This window comes from Chiloscyllium plagiosum, unplaced genomic scaffold (assembly GCF_037043375.1).
Source record: "Chiloscyllium plagiosum isolate Xiang-an unplaced genomic scaffold, Cpla_swu_hap1 HiC_scaffold_30, whole genome shotgun sequence".
Taxonomy (NCBI): Eukaryota; Metazoa; Chordata; class Chondrichthyes; order Orectolobiformes; family Hemiscylliidae; genus Chiloscyllium; species Chiloscyllium plagiosum.
The window spans coordinates 20,356,235-20,374,947 of record NW_028270168.1 but is presented as its reverse complement, the minus strand read 5'-3'; the positions used below and the strand labels follow the sequence as shown (position 1 = coordinate 20,374,947).

Sequence of the window (18,713 nt, the reverse complement as noted above, 5' to 3'; positions counted from 1 at the left end):
CAAGTTAGCAATTTGACGAGGAAATGATGAGAATGGCTGATGAGAGATGGAATTACAGCATGAATTGAGAGAATTATGGACTTCGAGTCTGTGTGATGTTTATGCTTCATTTGACTCAAATGGGACACTCACTTTGCAACTTATTTAAGCTATTCTTGAGCAGGGAATGTTTGATGTGACAGTGAAACAGACACTTCTGTTGGTGCTTTGGCGTGTTCCACTTGACATTGTTCTTAATGCTGATTCCAAGAGTCCAGAATCATTGGGTAGAATGTTATAGGAGTCTGCACGTCCTGTACGATTATGATTTGTGGCAGGATCAGATGTCCATCAAGGCTGATCTCAATACAGTATTGGGAAGATCTCCCTGCATCATTTATGGTTTTGACAAACAACATGCTGTATTTCTTGCTAAGCAGTGGGGAGTTGCCTGTTAAGGGGGATAATTGCTTGTTGACAGCCTGACTCACCACATTAATATTGAGCTTTCTATTTTATCAAATTCATCAAACAAGCTAGACATTGAGAGAACTCTAGATGGAAATTAGAGCGACTACATTGTAGATTCAGCTGGCTGCTTGCACTGGAGAATCTCCATGTTGGACACCAGGCACGAACATGTCAGGCTTCTGTCCATAGGTGCCAGCTACATGTTCACCAAAATTGGCATCCAATATGTGCCAGTTTCCGTGAAACCTCATGGCATAATTCTGATCCACTTCAATGCTGCACCTCAGGCTTCATCAGCAACTCTCATTGTAATGCTGCAGCAAGGATAGTATACGGTCGGGGATACACACCCAGCTGATGGATTGGACTAGGCTGCAATTTCCCCTTGTCTTCCATGGCCATGGAGAATGTCAAGAACTGTGCAGAGCAGCTGCAGACTGACAGTGTTTGATGGGCTTTTAAAGATGGTGAGGTCATAAGGAAAAATGATGTGTTCTGGGATATCTGCTGAATGGCAAGCTGTTTTGGGAATAGCGTGTGGTAAGATGTGGTCGGAAGCAAATGTTTGGCAAGATTCATCAATTCATCCATTCCCCTAATTAATGACAATTAATAAGACAAAATTTTAGTCCAATGTAAAAGAAGGAATCTTGTTCCCATCATTCAGGTGGATTTTACTTTGACACTTCTGTGTGTGTGTATCTATGCATGTGTTTGTGTATGTGTGTGAGAGAGAAAACAATAGAGAGAGCAGGGAGGGAATTCAGTTTGAGTTCAATGTCTTTACATTGGAGGCCATTATTGTCATTGGGCCTGTTGAAGATAAAAGAGCTCTCAGGACAATTAATGCCACCATCAACCTCCAGTCTTGTTTTGAGATGCAGATGGCCAGTGTTGGGTAGAAGGTATACAAAAGAGTTCATATGCAGTGGGCATGCCCCAGTGAGAGTCAGCTGCTCCCGTGAGAAGGGATTGGTGGTGAGAAAAGGACAAATACCTCTTTTCTGTAATACCTATTTCACGCTTAGGACATGAGACTAATTTCTTTTACCTCACCACCATTTTCTAATGGAAGGATCTGGAAGTTAATGCTTAATTATTTAGTTGGGAACACTTGGCATAAGATATGTGCACATCTATGAATGATATTTTAACAAAATGCAGGTTACAAAAACCAGTTTTGCTCAGTATGACCTCATGCAAACATCAGTGAATAAACATCTCTGGAGAGCACCACCAATTAGGAACTTTCTAGCTCTTCCCCCCCCCCCCCCCCCCAATCTCATGCTGGGATGCCAAGTTGTGGTACCTTTACACTCCCCCATTATCCTGTCCCAATATCTATTCACCATGTGTGGGCTAAAGTGGGCTTCATTCTATGATTGTATGGGTGGGGCTATCAACATGGGTGGGGCTATCAACATTGTGCTTGCAGAGAACAGGCATACGTTTCACCAGCCAAATGGTTTCTTTCTAACCACAGAGGTTGTCATGAAAAAACCTGATTCTTCCCAGAACTGAAAGGCTCAGGTTTGTGCAATTGTTTGCAAGAGTCACTCAGCAATGGAACACAGTAAGTTTCTGCTGTTGGTTGTGCTGCAGTGAGTGGCAGTGTCTTTTTGGCTAGTTAGAAGAGGATCATGAGGAGATTAATTGCTGCTGTGATAAAGCTAAGACAGAAGTGCAAGAGACCTGGGTGGGAGAGTTCACTTTTGGGGCTCAATGCTTGATCTAATGCAGGCTTGGGCCAGAGAGAGGGAAAGATTTCCTCCATCTGCTGAGTTTGAAGGTTCAATGTGAAATCAGGAAAGCTAGAATCACTTTGATTCAGCCAACAAAAGCAAAGTACTGAGGATGCTGGAAATCCGAAATGACAATAGAAGGTGCTGGAGAAATTCGACAGGTCTAGCAGCATCTGTGGAAAGAGATGCAAAGTTAACGTTTGAGTTCAATCTGACTCTTCTTTGGTTCTCCACTTCTTTGCCATCTCCATTTCTGAATTGGTACAATATTTCTGCACGTGTTCTGCTTTGGAGGCCTGTCCACCAGTTAATATCCTCCCCCTCATCTTCATCCTCAGTGCTATGACCGATTAGGCATTTAATTTCCTTTATTGGTACCCAACGTAATAAGACAATCTCGTGTGACTTTTAAAGATTTCAACTGTGTTGCTAGTAGATTAGGAGGAGGTAATTGGCCTGGAGATTGTACCACGAGAGAGCAGGAGGTGAGTAAAAATACAGTACAATGTGCCACATTAAACCAAAATGTGAAATAGGACCAGAAAATGAAGAGTGAGAAGCAGAAGACACAATGTCTCAGACCCTTCCACCTTCCATTTTGATGAAATATCATCAACTTTAGCATTAATCCACCTTTCTCTTTCCACAGTTGTTGTGTAACATTCTGAGTATTTTTGGCATTCAGTCATACAGCACACAGAAAGGTCATTCAGTCCATTGTGGGTGAGGGAACAATATACCACATTAAGATAAATTTGTAATGAAACTTGAAATAGGATTACCCCATTCAGCCCTCTCTGGAAGAGTTATTCTATTTGCTCCACTCCCACAACATCATGGTTTTGCAACTATTTTTTCTCTGTTAAGTATTTATCTGATACATTAGTGAACTTTACTCTTAAAACAGATTCCATCAACCTTCCAGGCCGTGCATTCAAGATCATAACAACTTGCTCTGTGAATACATTTGTCTGCTGGTTTCCATTGGTTCTTGCACCAAGATGAGAAAAAATGTTTTCAAACAGTGAGTAGTTCAGGTACGGAAAAGTGGTGGAGACAGGTTCATTTGAGGCATTATTTGGAAATTGGATGATTATTTAAATAGAAATACAGGGATAAGGGGGAGAGGGAGGAGATTGGCATTATGTAACAGAACTAGTACAGACACCTTGGGCTGAATGGCCTCTTCTGCACTGTAACAATTGTGTGATCCTGTGATTATTTTACATCAGTGTCCTCTGATTACTGACCATCCTTCACTTACTCTATCAAAGTGCATCATCATTTTGAAGATATCTATTGAATCTCACCAGAAGATCTACAGGTTCTCTTGTCTCTCCATATGCCCGTCTCAGCATTGTCTGTTTTAAATTCATATTCTTAATTGCTGCAGTGTTTTGAGTTTTGCAATTAAACCTCACTTTGATAAAGAGTTAAGTCCAGGGTTCCATTTCTGTTCTGATCCCAACCAGCAGTCGATTGAATTGAATATTTGAGAAATGATAAGGTGCTAAATAAACACAAACCTTCCTTTGCAGGCAAAAGCAAGCTGTTCCAAAGAGGAGTCATTGGACTCAAAATGTTAACTCTGTTTCTCACTCCACAGATGTCTCTTGTCTCTTTCTTTATGAACTACTAGCTGAAATAGTAGCACATTCATTTGATGTTCTCCATAATTTTCTAATCTACCCCTTACTAAATTATAGAAACATGGGAATGTTACAGCACAGAAAGAGGCCATTCAACCCATCATGCTTGCATTGGCTGAGTAAAGTAGCCACCTATTCTAAAGCAATTTTCCAGCAGTTAGACTGTGGCCTTGTTACAGCACTTCAGGCGCAGACTTGGGTTTTCACCTCAACCATCAAAATGGGCAACACATTACAGACACCCACCAACCTATGGTGAAAACGTACTTCCTCCAGTCCCTTCTCATCCTTGTGTCAATCACTTTCAGGGGAAAACAATTTACAGTGCTCCAGGGACAGAGGAGGATTTAGTGTTTAGCTCTGGGATGAATAACCTTTTTCTGTGCTGTAATATCCTGTGATCCACAGGACACTGAGTCCCGCATAAAGTTTGTCCTGTAGCTGATTATATCTAAGTTTAAGTAGTCGGATTTTTCAGCCAAACTAGACAATGGACTTTCCAGAAAGGATAGCATGGTGGTAGATGGTGGGCCTGGGGACATAAAAAAAAAACTACGACAAGGACAAGTTTACATTTATACTGCAGTTTTCAGTTTCTGATATGACTCAAAATGCTCTGGTGGAGGTGATGTGAGCACTGACTGAAAATAACAGTCAAAATGATCAACTTTGAGGTAGCTTTGGATATTCGGGAAAACAAGCAGTGGGAAACAGTCTAGGTTTGCTGACTGTTTTGGATTGTCCTTCAGACTCCAAAGTTAAAACTGAATCTCCTGGATGTTGCTGTGAACAACCAAGAAGAAAAATCTTATCAAGAATAATTTTTGTCATTTTCCTTCACCCATTTTATTTATGAGCAGTAAAGGTGTTGGCGAAGTAGAGAAAAGCTGTTTGGAGCCAGGAGGTCATGTGGGAAAAGCTCCAGGAAAATCTTCAAATCAAGTTGGCAATCCGAAGCAGGAAGCGATCTGCAGCTTGGGAGAACTGGGGTTAGAATGTTCTGCAAGACATAAGTGGGACATTTTGCAGCCAAACTCTAACGCTGCTATGTTGTTTCTCTGACTTTTGGCACCACCCCAAGATCAATGCACTGCTGCAAATCTGGTCCTTTGCACATCCCCCACATTCTTCGCCTCACCACTGGCAGTTGATCAAAGTTGACTGGCAGCTATCCCTTCACCTGCCCAGGCCCTCAAACTTTCAATTCCCTCAGCAAACCATTCTGCCTCATTTCATGAGCCTCCTTGAAGACCTGCTGCTTTGATGTTGTCTTTAGCAAACCCTCATTACATTTCCTTTTCTAGATTTGCATCAATGTTTATCTGATAATGCTCCTGTGAAGTGCCTGAGGATGTTTTGCTAAATTACAGGCACTCGACATATGCAAGTTAGTGTTGCACACTTCGGAGTTGAAAGGGTTAAATTCCTCATTTCACTTATTCTATTCTGAATTCCCTGACATGCAATTGCAGCTGCATTTATTGTACGGATGGTTGCTTCAGGTAACGCATGTTGGCACAAGAAGAAGAAGTTGGAAGCAAATGGGGCTGGCAAGGGGAAGGGCAATTGCCCCTCAGCATTTGTAGTGGCAAAGAAAGATATGTGTGATCTCACTTGCTTAACTGTATGCCTCTGATTAATGATATCGGTGGGAGGCTTGCTCTCTCTGGCCATTGTGGTAGTCCAGCTGGGGCTAAGAAATCAGCAATGTGTAATTCCTTCCCAAACTCATGACCTTATTCAGACAAAAAAAAATTCTGGGGGCTAAAAAAGGACAGATAGACATAATCTCTTCCCCCACACCGAGTCCACCTCCCAGTGTTAACGCAGAGCCGCACATCTTATGAAAATCTGGAAGGGGCTTGGGCTGGAAGAGGCTGTCGTGTGTCTGTGCTGCGCAGGTTCTAATCAAATTCATCAGGGCACTTTTATAAAATATACATGAGCAACGCTTCGGCACCATACACTTCCCAGGATGCTTCACGGCAAAGAGCAGCAGTCTTGTGGCATATAAAGCAGTGTGCTTCCCTTGCCCACCAAAATGCAATTGACGGCAGGTGTTGGGTCTGTCATGTTTGGGTAAACATTGTACAACAGGAGTTTTGGCATCTTCCTGTTTATTTTTTTTTGTGCGTCTCCTTTTTTTCTGTGTGACGTGTGTGCTTTTATATATTTATATCTATATAGTCCTCGTGAAAACCCGCGTGGAGTAGCCGAGCGGCGACGTTTTTTTTTAAAAGGTAAGCTGTCGCTTTTGGAGAGAAAAGAAGAATAGATCTTGAGCTTGCGTGGTGAGTGACTCGATTGCGTGTTTTTTTCCCTCTCTGTTTGTTTCTCTTGTCGTGCGCATTTTGCTTTTGTTCCCTTTTTTTCTTCTTCTTCTCCTTCTCCTTCGCTTTCCAAGTTTTGTAAACAAGTGCGCGCTGGTTTCGAGCTGATCTCCTGGCAAAGGAACAGATAGAATTCTCGGGAAGAAGTGGCTGGGTTGCAGATCGCAGAGAATAAGCTGGCACTCAGCTGGCACCGCGCCAAGAACTTGTGTTGGGAGGGTTGCCAAGCTGGGTTGCCTACAGTGGAAGAAGCGAGGAGAGAGAACAGGGAAGGCGGGTATGTGGAAGCTCAGCCAGCCAGTTGGTACACACACACACACACACAGACACACACACAGACAGACAGACAGACACACACACACACCTAAATACTTTATTTGTCCCATACAGACCACAGAGTAAGAGGACGAGAGACAGAGATAAAGGGGAATTAAATAAATAAATTCGACAGTATTCTGTCACACAGTCTCAAAGCACTTTCAGAGAGCAGAACCAAACGCAACAGCCGTGGTCACTCTTGAATCCATAGGCCTTGCGGATGGGTAAAAAAAGTGACAAACATGTTATGGATTCAAACTTCTGCTGCCTCTGCAGTTCAAAAGATGGTAGATATAATTATTTTTGCAAAGATAATTTAGATTCTCATGATGCTGTATGAAGAATGCAGGTAGGATGATTGGACTCTAAATATCAAAATGATTGATAGTAAATTGCACAACTGAATGAATCCTAATCCTTTAGGCACTGTGCCAGTCAGTATGCCAGCTGGACAAAGTTCAGCAGGGCAAGAGTTAATTTTTTGTTGTGGTGTTGCACACCCCCAGTCCTTGAAATAGTATTCAAACCTAATATCTCAACTCAATTTGACAGAGTTTCAATGCCAGTGTAATAACAGTGAGCTGGTTGTCACTCGCATCCAACTCTAATTACTTTTTTTTTCATGCTTGCATGTGGGGTTTTAAAGCATTTCATACCTGCTGTGTTGGATTGCATAGTTTGTTTAAGTAGCAGATTGTTTTGGGTGCTATGTGCCAACTAACAGCTTGGCATTGTTTAAAGACTGAACATTCATTTGATGCAAGCTGGCATTTGTTTCATACCAGGATGTGATTTTTTTTTATTCCTGGCCTTTTTTGTCTTTTTTCTTTCATAAGATGTGGGTCTCATTAGCAAGGCAAATGCCCTTAAACTGAATGACTTTCTAAGCCATAGCAGAGGCCAGTTGAGACTCAACTACATTGTTGAGGGCCTGGAGTCACATTAGGCCAGACTGGGGAAAGATGGCAGATTGCCGGAGACTATAGTAAACTTCTTACATCAGGTTATAATGGTTTCACGGTCATCGTTACCCAGATGAACTTAATATTCCAGATTTATTAATTTAGTTTAAAGGCCAAAAAGTGCCATGGTGTGATTTTCTTCTGTTCCCACAGCATAAGCCTGGGTCCCTGAAAACTAATCCAGTGATATTTCCAGTGTGTCACCATCTTCCCATTTGGCATTCACTAAAAACTCATGATGGAGGCAGTCAGTGCACCAATTTCCTCAAAAATAAATACCAATGTTACTTCTTCAGATGAAAGGCTATCTAAAATTATGAGCTCCTTTGTCCCTGCCATGACTCAGTGGACTGGATGGCACTCTAATTTCTGCATCAGAAGGTAGTGGGTTCAACTACCTGCTCCAGATACCCCAACAATCCAAGTTGAAACTTCCATTGTCAGTACTGAGGGAGCGCTGTCATGCCTGAAATGCATAGGCTCTGTCTACCATCTTGAGTCGAATTAACTGATCATGCAGCGTGATTCAAAGAAGAGCAAGGAGCTCTTCCCAGTGACTTGGACAATATTTACCCCTCAATAAACACCTCAAAGCCAATGAGCTAATCATTATCACATTGTTTGTGGGAACATGTTATGTGGAAACTGGATGCCGCATTTTTACAACAGTGGTTATGTTTCCAAAGTACCCATTGACTGTAGAATCCTTGAGATATCCTTAGGCTGTGAAAGAAGCTGTTTAAATACAAATTTTTCATTAACATTTGTACAGTTATAAGATTTATTTGCATGTGAGTGTAGCATTTTAGATTTTTCTTTGCCTTGGGTACTTGAATAGTTGAAAGAGAGGGTGATATTTTATTTAAAGGGCAAATTGCTAAACATCATAGAAGGAGAAGATACATGCCTATGGGAAAAAAGCAGGGCTGCAAGATAACTTTTGGAATTATTTACCAAAAGGTGTTGGCACAGATTTGTTGGGAAGAATTTTCTCCAGTGTGCTATAAATCTCTATGATAGTATAATCATTCTAAACTTTCAGCATAGTTCCACAATATCAATGAAACACCAAAGACCTGATCTGAAAACAGAACTTCTCTGAAGGATGTATGTAGCCAAGTCACACAGGGCCCAGACATTCTTAATTTTGGATCCTCTTCTAGCTAAACATCTCAGTACTTGTGGTGATATAATTGCCCTCAACACTCCTCAGCTAGGCAAACAACAAAACAAAAACTGCCAGTTCTGCTCATCAAGCAGCAGACACTGTTGGAGAATATGTGTAGAGATTGAGTGACAATGTGGTTTGAATTATGTGTTCTTCTGATATGTTGCTGATCTTCCTTCTCTCCACCATTTGTGGGCGGCACGGTGGCACAGTGGTTAGCACTGCTGCCTCACAGCGTCAGAGATCTGGGTTCAATTCCCGACTCAGGCGACTGACTGTGTGGAGTTTGCACGTTCTCCCCGTGTCTGCGTGGGTTTCCTCCGGGTGCTCTGGTTTCCTCCCACAGTCCAAAGATGTGCAGGTCAGGTGAATTGGCCATGCTAAATTGCCCATAGTGTTAGGTAAGGGGTAAATGTAGGGATGTGGGTGGGTTGCGCTTTAGCGGGTCGGTGTGGACTTGTTGGGCCGAAGGGCCTGTTTCCACACTGTAATATAATGTAATGTAATCTAATCTAAAATCTAATCATTTATGGCTGTATCTTCATTTACCTAGTTCCACACTTTGAGGTTCCCATCCTAAGGCCTTGCACTTCTCCACCTTTAAATGCCAAATTAAAATTTACCTTTTCTGGTCATCTCTCATGACACCTTTGGGCCAGCATTCATTTTTGTCTGATTCTGCTACAGTAATGGGCAATTTTGTGACATTGAAGTGAAAATTGATGCAAGTTTTTTTTGATATGTGGAGATTGGCTGAGTACCAAAGCGTGTATGTGTGGGTGTGTGTGCATATATAAGCCTGCATATGTGGAATTTGGGGTCAGGGTAGGATTGGGCAACTATGCACCCCTATGCGTTTGACACTTAATATTTAGACTTGCTTCTTAGAGTATTTAGACTTTAGAATGCAGACTTGACTTATACACAATAGAGTTACTGATGTCCTTAAAATTATATACCATTGTAGTTTATTTGAAGAATTCTTTACGATGTTGCTTATTTTGGAAAGCCTTTGGAAAGACTTTAGAAACTGAAATCCATGGAATGTCTGCTAGGTTAAAAACAGTATAAAAAGTAGGAAATTATGAATGCTAATGAAAATCAACTAATCGAGCTGAGTGGAAACCTAGGTATCATTGTTTAGTAATCTTCATGAATGAACTGGATGGTGAATCTATCCATATATTTTCTCATTAATAGAGAGGTTTAAAGTAGAATCAGGTAGAACGGAGAGCGGAGGTAATAACTTTCAGAGAAAATAATTATATTTATAAAGTCACATGATTCAGTGATCTCTCAAGTCACTTCATAAAGAGTGAATTACATTTGAAAAGTGTGGACTTGTGTAGGCAAAGACTTTATCATTGCAAGTAGACAGACAAATGAACAATGAAACTTAATGCTGACAAATGCAAAGTACAGGAAAGAATGAGTAATGTAGGTTTATAATGAACAGATGGAAAATGTCATGGGACACTGCATCATACTGGACCCATTTTTCTGGACAATTTGGGGAAGCAATTAAAGATGGGCATTTATTGAGTTACCGAGGTAAAACTAAGAAATAAGCCTACAGAAATAAAAATGTCAACGAGTCAATCTTGCTCAGTTGGTATCACACTACCTTTTGGAATGGAAGATTGTTGGCTCAATTCCCTCCCCACCAACTGGAGCACATAATTCAGATTGACACTTCACTGCAGCACTGTTGGGGATGTTATCTTTTAGATGAGATGTTAAATTGAGGTGGGGTGCAGACCGGAGCAAGACTGATCCCAAGGGTGAGGGAGATTTCCTTTACAAGTAGCTTGATAACCAGAGATTATGGATTGAAAATAATTGGTAAAAGAGCAAGGAAGGAAATTAAGATAAATTATGTCATGGAGGTTTATTGAGACCAGGAATGCATTGCTGGAATTAAATTCCATTTAAAAGGTAATTGGACATCGACTTAAAGAGGACTGTTTTGCAGGGATGTGGGATGTAATCTGGGAGCTGAATCTCATTTGAACAGTTTTTTTAAAGAGCCACAGGGCCTTTTGTGCCAGAAGTCTCTTTGATTTTATGATACGAGGATAAGCTATGAAGGAAAAATCCTAAAAGTTTGAGCCAAAGCAGAAACTGGTTAATAGAGACCTAACCAGCGTAACATGAAATATTTACTGAGAAAAATGTGGTGAATGTCTTATTTCAAGGTAAATGAGAACTAAGGACATAACTTTAATTCGATTAAAGTAAACTCACCTCTATGAAAGTCATTACATACGGGTGATTAGCATATTGAAGGAAGGCAAGATACAATTGGATGTAAGCCCAGCCTTCTACAGTGTGATTTTAAGCCCTCAGTTAATCTCTTGCTCAAACGCAGTTGGTGATGGTTGCTGACCACAGAGAGAAGCAGGATTTTTGGTGGCTGGGGCCATCCCGTACAGTCAGGTAGGTTAGACAAGGATGGATACAGAAAAAAGCAGGATAGTGGACTTAAAATATATATCAAGTAATTTCATAGATTAGCATGGGATTTACAACAAAGAGAAAGGGTCTTTGTCTTGCATCTGGGTTATGCCAGTATTTATGGTCCATAGGAGCATGCCTTCCATCCTACTTCATGTAATCCTGTCATTGTCACCTTCTATTGCTCTCTTCCTTGTGTACTTATTTAGCCTCTCTTAAATCTGCCTATGCTATTCACCTCAAATATTCCATAATGCAGAATGTTCCATTTTTTCACTATTCTCCAGGTAAGGACAATTCTCCTGATTCTGTAGTTATTTGGTTGGTAACTGTGTTATACACAGTGCCCCTAGATGTGGACTCTCTTAGAGATGGACATATATCCATTCTGACTACAAAATGAAAGGCCTCTGTCAAATCTCCTCCTAAAGAGTCTGTTCAATCTGTTTAAGTTTCCTTAGGTTATCTAAAATACCTAAACACATAAATAGAAAGCAGGTCACTAACACCAGTGCTTCACCAGAGGCTCACTGATGATATTACCTAGTATGGTGATGAAGCGTCTGAAAACAAACCTTCCAGCTCAGCGAACTAACTTACATCCAAAGGGACCATATTATTTAATACCACATGGATGATTGTCCTTGCCCTTTTGTGAGTTGCCCCATAGCCCAGATATGGGTCCCATGCTCAGGGTTCTGAGTCATGGCCATTGGTGGCAGAACCAGTGAATTTTCGGTGGTGATGATGATACAGTCAGCTCCTTGAGGAGCTACAGCTACTTGCAGACAGAAGATCCTTCAGGAAATAGTCTTGTGCTTCCTTTCAATCCTCACATCAAGGGCAACTGGAAGCCTCCTCACGTGTACTTTTCCCTAGTTACATTACTCATTGACGTTGGAACTAGGAAGCTCCTACAGCAACTGAAAGGAAAGCACAGGTTTGGAGAAGTGTGAAAAAGATCTTGGACAGGTCACAACTACAGTTTGGAAATGAGAACTGTGCACAGCACTACAAGTGTGTTCCAACCAAGTTCTAAAAAAGTTTAACATAATGTATTTGGTTTTCAGTTCTGACCCTCCAGAAAGGAACCACTTAGGTTATTTCCATGAATTAATTGAGTGGTGGAACAGGTTCCAGGGTCTACTCCTACTCCTTGGTTTCTGGAGGACATTACAGTTGGGAAAACTGGGAAGTGAAACCTGAGTGAGGGAGTCTCAATGTTCATTGATGGGACTCAGTTGAACAGAGACCTTCAAGGAAATGCAACTTTCCTTCAATATCATCTAGTCCTGGATCTCCTTGCAGTTAGATTGGTCTAGGAGGGAAGCCATAACATATTAACGAGACAGGGTTTAGGCTAAAATTATATTTGGGACTGGTTGATCCCACTAATGCCTAAATTGTATATTCAATTAATGGTCCCTGTGATCTGCTCTCTTGGCTGCTCCAAAAGGCAGATTAATACTGCAACTAGTTCGAATGGAAGCATATAAGTCATTGTGCCTATTTTAACAAACCTTCTTAAAGACATGTCCTGTCTTAAATGGACATGAAGTGTTCAGATTGACCATGGAGTGCTAGAAGAATCTGATTGATGGGCTGAATACCATTTTCTCTTTCTAGCATCTGTTTTCTTGTGAGCCCCGCACAACTTGTTCATTTTCATCCCAGCCTGTTTCAATGGAGATTAATGTTGTGTGGTTTTTGTAACAGATGACGGACTGGCAACAGTAGCTTCACACTCAACTTGTTCAGCAAAAGATGTTGAACCATAAGACTAATTCAATAGAAACATGCCAATGTTTCTATGGTGCTATAGGCTGGAGGCCTATTACATGCAGTAACCCAGTGGATTGGAAGTGGAACTGTTGTAGGATTTGGGCATGCTGAGACTGGTTAGCTGAGCAGAAGAATAGTAAGTGGAATTCATCCTGGAGAAATGTGAGGTGAGGTGTTTGGGGAGCTGAAAATGTGTTGCTGGAAAAGCGGAGCAGGTCAGGCAGCATCCAAGGAACAGGAGAATCGATGTTTCGGGCATAAGCCCTTCTTTAACAGAAAGTGTGAGGTGTTTGGGGAGGCCAAACAAGTCAAAAAAATAAGCAAATAAGTGGATGGATGCTGAGATGTGTAGGGAGTGAGGGTCCTTCGAGTGAATGTCCACAGAACCCTGAAAGTAGCGGAACACTTTGAAAAGCAGGTTAAGGCTGCTTGTGAATCCTTTCCTGTATTGTCTGAAATTCAGAATATAAGAGCAGGGAGGTTATGCTGTAACCGTATAAATCAGTAATTAAGCCACAACTTGTGTGCTACATGCAGTTTTGGTCACCTCATTATGGAAAGGACATAAATGTATTAAAGGAGAGCTTTAGTGGCACAGTGGTAGTGTCCCTGCCTCTGGATCAAATCAAACAGATTCAAATCCCACTTGCTCTGGATGTGTGTCACAACAAGTCCAAACAGAATGGATGGGTTTAAAACAACCGTACACTGTTTTGTAGCACAGTGGTAGTATCCCTACGTCTGGGCCAGAAGATGTGTCATAACACGCTTGAACTGGTTGATTAAAAATAAATGTAACAATCGTGCAGACAGGAGAATCATAGAATCCCTCTTCTGCATAAAGAAGCCATTCAGCCCATTGGATCTGCACTGACCCTCTGAAGAGCATATCCCCACCTTATTCCTGTAACCTCACACTTACCATGACTAATTCACCCAGCCTGCACATCCCTAAACATTTTGCATGGCCATTGCACTAACCTGCACATCTTTGGACTGTGGGAGGCAACCAGAGCACCCAGTAGAAACCCACACAAACACAGGGAAAACATGTAAACACTACACAGACAGTCTCTCAAAGTTGGAACCAACCTGGGTCCCTGGCGCTTTAGGGTAGCAATGCTAACCACTGTGCCACTATGCCATTCAAAGCAGAGGTTTGCAAGTATACTGTCAGGATCTGGGGCTTGCAGCTTGAAAGGATAAGAGAGGCTGCAAGCCCCAGATCCTGACAGTATACTTGCAAACCTCTGCTTTGAATGCTTAGAAGTTGTCTGTGCATGCAACTCAAGTGATGAAACTTCCAAGACTAAAGACCAAATGTTGGTAAGGAGGATGAGGTTGGTTGCTTTCTCAATAGCTGGGGCAGGCTTGATGGGCCAACAATATTTTTTTGATGAAGGACTTATGCCCGAAACGTTGACTCTCCTGCTTCTCAGATGCTGCCTGACCTGCTGTGCTTTTCCAGTGCCACACTTTTTGACTCTGATCTCCAGCATCTGCAGTCCCCACTTTCTCCAAGAATGTTTTTCTATCCTGTAAACATTCCCTAATTCTATGATCAACCAGTCTCTATAAATGTCTGTAAAACAAGTTGCACCCACAACTGCAGTCCTGCACATCCAGAAACTTTGTCTCTGAAGAAAAGCTGGTGTGTTAATATATTAAAACAAATGGGCAATTTTCAAGCTTTAATTTGCATCATTTTGCAGGTTATTTACATATTGTTACAACACAGTTGCACCATGTCTGGATACCGAATTTCCCACATAAAGTTGGGTCTGAGCTCCAAAAGGAAATCGCTTGATTAAAAATGAAGAATTTTCATGCCTTTGTATCACAGTCAATTGAACCATTTATTCCAATGGCTCACTCTGAAGTTAATGGAAATGCTGTGAATACAAATATGTATTTGACACAAAACTCATTAACTCTCTAAAATGTCCTGATGAAATGTGGCAGTGGGCTGTAGCTGAACACCAGTACCCAGGTAATTAGGGAATGTTTCATGCTTAGATCAATGAGCAGGAAGAGATTTGGATCATTAGAATTCGATACAGTATGAATTAATTGGGAGATGTTCAGTCCTCTGGGACACTTAGGAAGTGGGAGGGATTAGGAAGTGATTTGGTTCATTGCAATTCTCAACAGTGGGAATGATTTAGGAATTTTTTACAAAGATGTTAGGGAGCCGGCTGGGTGTTTACAACCATCTGAGAGCTTCCTGTTCACGATTAGATTAGACGATTAGAATCATACAGCACGGAAACAGAACCTTTGGTCCAACTTGTCCATGCCAACCAGATATCCTAAATTAATCTTGTCCCATTTGCTGGGATTTGGCCCACATCCCTCCAAAACCCTCCCACCCATGCACCCATCCAGATGGCTTTTAAATGTTATAACTGTACCAGCCTCCTCCACCTCCTCTGGTAGTTTGCTCCACACATGCACCACCCTTTGCATGAAAAATTTGCCCCTCAGGTCCCTTTCCCCATTCACCCCAAACCTTTGCTCCTCTGGTTCTGGACTCCACTACCCTGGGGAAAAGACCTTGGCTATTCACCCTGTTATTGCCTGTTATAAACCTCTATAAGATCACCTCAGCCTCTGATGCTCCAGTGAAGACACCCCTGGCCTATTCAGCCTCTCCCTGTAGCTTAAACCCACCAACTCCCGCAACAGCTTTGTAGATCACATTTGTTTTGAGACTGGGAGACTAGATTTTCAAACAGCTGCAGAGATGACACTGAAGGCAGTGCAGAGGGGCCTGCAGCTTCTCACCATTGGTTAGCATGATGAGCCAAATGTTCAGGGCTGGAAAACAAGGGCAGGGATTGAAAATGCTGTATCTCTCTAACCACCCACACAGAAGCTGAAACATAGCCAAGTACTGGAGCTGGTCTATTTGTAGCAGGAGATTGTCTGTTTATAGCAGGAGATGGTCTATTTGTAGCAGACCCAGGCTGATGTGAAGGATGGGATGAGGAGGAGAATGCTCAATCCAACTAGGAAGCCCTTCCCTTGTCCTGCCCCTGTCATCAGGCCTCCACTAAGGTTATTGGCTGTCAAGTGAACAGCATTTGTCCTGTTGTGGTGACCTCAGCACCTCAGGCCTCTTTGCGATTTCACATTTGCAAATAACTTCAGAGGCCAGCTCCACCTTGAAGCCGCTTCCTGTTCTCCCTCCTGCGTTTGCAACTCTGATGAAAGGGCTGCTATTGGAAGGGTTCCTATTGGCCCTGGAACCTCGAGAACCCATCATCACTCATGTGGACAAGTCAAAACATTGTGCCATAAAATCTTGATTAAGATGAGTTGTTTTTATAATATGAGCTTTGCCGCATGTTATCAGGAAAAAAAACTTGGAAGTCACAAATCTTGAAAAACCAAAGGAAGGTAAAATAACGAGCTGAAGCAGTTAGAAGTGTTTCTCTAAACTGAAAATAGCAAGAGGTACTTTTTGAAGTTTTCAGACCACGTACATCTTTGCTTACGAGTGAACCCAGATGGGAGAAATCCATGTTTACACTGTTCATGCCTAATAACAGAAATGCCTCTTCCACCCTTCACTGCAAAGCTCCATTTATTACATTGCAGCATTGCTTTGCATAAAACTGCCTCAAATGTATTGCAATACTTTGGTTGAATTGTAATTTATACCTGGGGTTAATCTATTTTGTACATTAATTTATTAAATTGAATAATTATTTTGAAAAAAAACATTGAGCCAGATGCTGATGTAATGTTGGGTCAGGACCCAGAAATTCATCCAAGCTCAGAGTCCTGACCCCAGTACAAACATTCAACCCTAGCTAATTCAATATATGAAAGTAAAATACAGCCCATGAGAGCAACTCGAAATAAAAACAAAAAGTGCATGTATGAAGGGAAGCAGGATTAACATTTCAGGTGGACAACTTTTAATCAGAAAGGTAGAAATGTAAGAGATTTTAAACAAAGGGAAAAAGGGACTGGTGGGCGGAACAAACTAGGAGATCTTGTGATAGGGCAGAGATTAAAGGAGTTTAAATAATCAAAGTAAAATATCATTGATGCTGGAAATCTGAAATGAAAACCGAAACCCAACAGGTCTAGTAGCATCTGAGGAGAGAGAAACAGAATTAATATTTTGAATCTAATACAACCTCTTTGGAACACACAGACAAGTTGATGTTCAGACGTTCTTCTCTTCCTACATTTTTAAAACTGCATTCCAAATTCTAAAACTGCCACAGTGGGATTTGGGTTAATCTTCTCTGGATTATGAGTTGAGTACCTTGATCTTTGCTCCACTCTGCATGATAGTGAGGAATGTTAATATTGATGAATGGAACACTTACAGTAAGAGATTAGAAGAGAGTTGACATCTTGGGTTGATTTCACAAAACCAGTTGTCCACTCCTCCCTGGATCTCCGATGTTTTCTCTGTATAAATGGTTGATGAGACATATGAACAGGAGGTCATTCAGCCCTTTAAATCTGCTCTACCATTCAAGTAGATCATGTCTGATCTGTACGTAAACACCATTTCCTCATCTTGGGACATATCCTGACTACATTTATCAACAAAAATCTGCCAATTTCTATTTTCTGAAATCTCCCATTGACCCTCAGCCTCCATAGCTTTTCTTGAGGGTAGTGGTGACTCCCCATCTCCACCATCCTTTGTTTGAAGACGTGCCCTCCTCAGATCATGACTGAATTATCCTGCTCAAATTTTAAGGCTATATCCCATTCTTCTGGACTGTTCAGACAGGGCAAATAGTTTCTCTCCATCAGAACACAGGAGCATGAGTTGGCCCTTCAGACCTGTTTCACCATTCAACAAGATGATGGGTTGATCTGGTTGTGGGCTCTGTCTTCTGACATGCCTGTCTGCACCCATAACTCTTGACTCCCTTGTCTATCAAACATCTATCTAATTCAGCCTTGAATAAATTTAAAGACCTAGCCTCCACTGCTTTCTAAAGGAGGTATTTCCACTCTCTAAAATCCTTCCAAAAAAGCAAAATCTCCAAATCTCTGTCTTAAATGGGAGACTTCATAGTCTTAAACTATGTCCTCTAATATTAGTCTCTATCACAAGGGAAACATCCTTTTGTGATCCACTCACTTGTCCACCGTGTAGACCCCTCAGGATTTTAACAAAATTCAATAAAGTCACCACTAACTCTTCTAAACTCCTAACCTGTTCAACCATTTATTGCAAAATGAGCCCTCAGCCCATGAATGAGCAGAGTGACCTTCCAAACCACCTTTCGTCCTCCCCAATCTTTACTCATCTTAGATGCCTGTATTAGATAGCCCCTTAATCTTCTACACTCAAGGGTCATGCATGGTCTATGAAACCTGTCTTTATCATTCAACCATTTTAGCCCATGTCTTATCCTAGTGAAACTAGGCTGCTTCTGCTCCAAAGGCATTGTGACATTCTCAATGTACAATGCCCAGAACTGAATGCAATTCTCAAAATGCATGACTGCCAGAACCAATAACAAAAAACAGTGACATCTGCATTTAGCTCCCCACACCAGGTACAAGCAGAATTTTCAGAACCATGAGATCCCGCATGACTTCACTTTCACCGTACATGTTCTAATCCCAACCTTTGCCCAGCTATACGATGAGACCAAAGTCCCACAGCAATTACCCTGTGCTCAATGAGTGAATTTGTCAACTGGAGCTGAATCTTGAGCAGCTTTGTGCTGAACGATTGTTCTCACTAATAGCTCAGCTGCTTTGAAGTAAATGTTCCCTGAGCAGGGAGTTGGGAGCAGGGAGCCAAGTAGTCTGACCATCCCTTATCACCTGTCATTCCCTGAGAAATTTGTGAAGAAAAACACCTTTGACCACAA

At 41.6% G+C, this 18,713-nt stretch overlaps 1 long non-coding RNA gene across 3 annotated transcripts in view; it reads left to right on the top strand.

Moving 5' to 3' along the window:
* Positions 1-5,865: 5,865 nt before the first annotated feature.
* The window catches only part of LOC122563594 (uncharacterized), a 110,194-nt gene continuing 97,346 nt past the window's right edge, over positions 5,866-18,713 (top strand). The window contains exon 1 of one of the 3 annotated variants that reach the window (XR_006315662.2): positions 5,866-6,081. This is a non-coding gene — a long non-coding RNA (uncharacterized LOC122563594). Of the gene's footprint in view, positions 6,133-6,353; positions 6,449-18,713 lie in introns of those variants that run through there. The other 2 variants (XR_006315663.2, XR_015752207.1) reach the window with 2 other exon arrangements.